This window comes from Echinops telfairi, unplaced genomic scaffold, assembly GCF_000313985.2.
Source record: "Echinops telfairi isolate 266 unplaced genomic scaffold, ASM31398v2 ScPeMD7_70;HRSCAF=299, whole genome shotgun sequence".
NCBI lineage: Eukaryota > Metazoa > Chordata > Mammalia > Afrosoricida > Tenrecidae > Echinops > Echinops telfairi.
Window position 1 is genome coordinate 26,629,684 of NW_022103968.1, and position 4,040 is coordinate 26,633,723.

The 4,040-nt window shown below is 37.2% G+C and overlaps 1 pseudogene; it reads left to right on the forward strand.

Moving 5' to 3' along the window:
* LOC115869983 overlaps positions 1-2,785 on the forward strand; it is a 56,085-nt pseudogene extending 53,300 nt beyond the window's left edge.
* Positions 2,786-4,040: the final 1,255 nt, after the last annotated feature.

The window sequence follows — 4,040 nt, forward strand, 5'->3', positions numbered from 1 at the left end:
GCAGGGTTTTCTGAGGCTGTAAATCTTTACAGGAGCAGACAACAAATAAATTTTTTGGATGCCTTCTGCATTTTTCAAGTATGTCTATGTTGTTAAAGAAAATCTATTGGAAAGAACTTCATACACTTTTGTCCTTTTCATTGAAGATTCAAGAATATCAGTGACAGGATGGGATTAAACTAAATTGACCTCTGGCGCTCAATACTTCTGGAGCATTTTTGTCATTTACTTGCTTGATAATCAGTACTTGGTAGTATGTGTTTTGTTTTTTCAAAAATTTCTCCCCAATTACGTAACTACTCTGTACCTGTTTTAAATCTATCTCTGAATCTCAGACAGCCTGACTCCTCTGATTAAAATACTACAGTGTATTATTCCACAGAACCAACACACATGGACACATACTCGAGTGTTTGCATTTAGTTGGTGGTGTGCTCAGCGTCTCTTGGGGTTCTCCTTTCTGTGTCTGGTCTTCAGCACATTGTCTACGGCATCTAGACTCTGAGTGTGTAGTTATAAGACTGCACTCATTGCTACAGCATGAGCTTCCCAGCCTGTATTAGAAAGGCATTTTAATAACACTACCTTTCCTAGATGTTTTAAGAATGAGCCACTAGTGAGTACAGACAGGGAAAAATTAGGTAAATAATTGAACAGTAGAAAAACAAACTGATTCCAGACAACAATGTACTCTACTGTGTCCTACAAGAATATTCAGTGGTTAGTTGTTGTTTATTATTTGCTTTCTGTTGGCATGTTGTTATAATGCCCGGATATATTGGCAGCATTGCCATAGGATTGGCCTATGTACTTAGAAATGTCAATTTTGCAAACTTCATGTAGTAAAGTTGATTGGCAACTTCTTCACCAATATGACTTTTTAAGCTAGTAAATGTGATAAATCACTGGACAGGTTGATTTATCAACCTGATTTATCAACAGGTACCTCTGTTGAAGGTACCTATCTTAGAATAGCACTGACCTGTAAGAGAAAAATCACAATTAGAATCTAGAGGCAACTTGAAATCTCAAACTATAATAGTTGATCACACTTTATTAACTCTTCAGATGTTTTAGACATAGATGATGCCCTTTCCTGTATCACCATATTTTGAGATGTAATCTACTAAAACTAACAAATTCAAGGAAACCCCATAATTTCCATTTTGTAGGGACCCAAACACTTCATTTCTTCATTGAAAAGAAAGTCCAGTCATTGTTACGATAGCAAGGACAGCTTTTCAGTCTTCATTAATTTGGGTTTCAATTCATGAGTTAAGCTAAAACTGTGGCTTTGGTTTTATTTATTTTTTTGGGGGGGTGGGGGGCTTTGGTTTTAAAATGGCAACAACAAACAACCTCTGTGCATTGAGCTATTTCCATATGTATCAGTTGTATCCAGGTTGTACAAATTGCTAAATTCTTCTGCGGCAAATTGAGAATTAAGTGATTTAGGACTGATCCAGATGAACTGACTGATGACGAATATAGTAACTACTCCCTCATCATTTTCATTAGCTTTGCGCCATAGAAATATATTCTGGCCACAGAACATGGTTTACCATCTCAACATTAACACAATTCTTCAAATGCTCCCCTGTGGTGCTGACAATCACATAGTCCTCTTCCAACCAGTAATCTACATTCTGAGAAGAAAAATTATTCCACAAAACAGGGATTTATACTTCTGCTATTAGCAGGGTCTGTCAACTCAACAATTTCAGATTTTACACAAGTTTCAATGCCTATACCAAGTGGATGCAGAATTTTGACCCAATTCTATTCTATTTATTTGTATTGCTATGAGCAATTTCAGCTCTAAAGGTACTAGTATAATTTCTACCCAGTAAATTCAAAGGCTCAGTGGAATGGAACTGTCCTGATTTGTCACCTTCAAAACCTTAACGGATTCACCAATCCTTTTTATCTTCTGTGATCTTTCTTTTCAGTTTTGCACACCTGTTACTGTTTCATGTTACCTGGATATAAAATTGTCACTTTAAATTTTTTATATCCAAAATGTGAATAATTGAAAAGAAAACTTCTAAGTAAAACTATTTTTAAAATTGACATTTGGTTGCTAACAAAAGTTTATTTTTTAAAATTAGTAAATAAAAATTTGATTTAAAACAACGTGTTAAGTCTGAGATGGTCAAAAGAAACACTCTGACTGGTGTTTGCCACGACACCACTGAAGCTTGCAGCCAGCAGGCACACGGGTCTGGGGATGTGTGGCAAAGAGATCTCTCTGGTCATAGTCAAGAATAAGAAAGTGAAAGAGAGAAGGTGGGCGATTAACCATCCGAAAGCCTTTGCAGGGAACATCCCTGAGAGGCAAGGCTCCAGAGAGGGTTAAAGATCCAGCAAAGTTACCTGAAATTGCTTTGGAGGGAGAGAAAGGCTCAAACCTCAGGAATCTCAATTCATAGACTGGTACCCAGCCCACCTGCACAGGAAAGGCTCAGGAAGAAAATCAGGAACGTTCCCCAGCCTTTGCCGGAAGAACAAGTTTGGCGGCCTTTGGCAGAAGAGCAAGCAAACCTTGACCAGACGTTTGTATAATGAACAGTGCGGCCTTGACCATCCTCTGCCAGAAGAACAATGTAGCAAAACAGCAAACTCTTTGTTCCTCTAAATAAAAACACCCAATCAAAAATCACAAGAATATTCACAGATACAAGCCAAGATTTTGAGAGGAGGAAAGAGGAGTGAGAAGCAGCTCAAAGATTCTACAAAAAAGAAGATAATGGAAGTGTTTAAGATATTAAGCAAAAAGAAATTGTGAACACCTGTTTGCAGAAAGCTTTGGGATGACAGTCGAAGCCCAAATTCCACGTGCACACATTGATCAAACCTCCTGGAATCTGCTGACCACAGACCAGGGATGTGAACATCCTTGCTATCAAGCAGAGTGCACTGGAAAGAAGATTGTGACAGATGTAGCTGGGTTATAACACTTTAGAATGTGAGCTCCCTCATGACCCATTTTAAGGTTGCACTCTAGTTTTTAAATGTTTTCTGATTTTTCTCAATTTTTCTTCTTTATCATTTTATTGGGGGGCTCTTACAAATCTTATGACAACCCATCATTCAGTTGTGTTAAGCACACTTGCCATGAGCATTTCCAAGACATTTTTTCTACTCAAGCCCTTGGTATCAGCTCTTCTTCTTTCCCTTCCCTCCCCACTCTGATTTCTTTTCGATTGGGGTTTTTCTCTATTTTATTTTTGTTAGCTTCTTGGTTTCTTTGATTTTGTATGTTTTCCAGTATATGCAGTCCAAGACGGATGAAACTATAGTGACAGTAACTGGGTGAATGGTGTCTTGGGGTGTGGGCAGGGGAGCTGTAGGGAAATGGGGAGTTAATAACAAGGAGTACAAGAAAGAAGAAAATGCCCTAAAATTGATTCTGGTGATGTTTATACAACTGCTTGATATGATTGAATGATTGAATTGTATGATATGTGGATTAGGTTCCAGTAAAACTTAAATTATGTATCAGTCAAATTTAAATTAACAAATGGAATATCTTCCTCAAAAATGACAAGAAATTAGATCGGATATCTCCTTAATCAAGGGTTAAAGCATCTGCATGTCTATTGTACTTTTCTGACTGTACGAGGGGACTTCAAAAAGCTCCAGGGAAAATTCCATTGTCTTTTCAGTCCATTTTCGCACAAACTTTTTGAAGCTTTCTTGTGTAATGTGCCTCTTAACTATTAACTAAACATGTGAACATAAACTCGGTTGCTAAGTTTTATTAAGTGTAAAATGTCACAAATGCTTTTGTTTTGTCAAAGAAACATTTCTCTACTGTTCTGTATTATAGGACTTTTTGTTTCTAAAGAAAGCTTGAATCAGAAAAACTGCAAGCATCTTATAGTTAGGAGACAGACTCAAGCCTAATACTTTTGTAAGACGTAAAGTTTGTACAAAGTAAATGTTTCAGAAATAAAGGAACAACTTTCGGTGACACACCAAACCAATACCTATAAGGCAGAGGGAAATCATTTTGTCTGTTGTACTGTTTACTGGCAGGC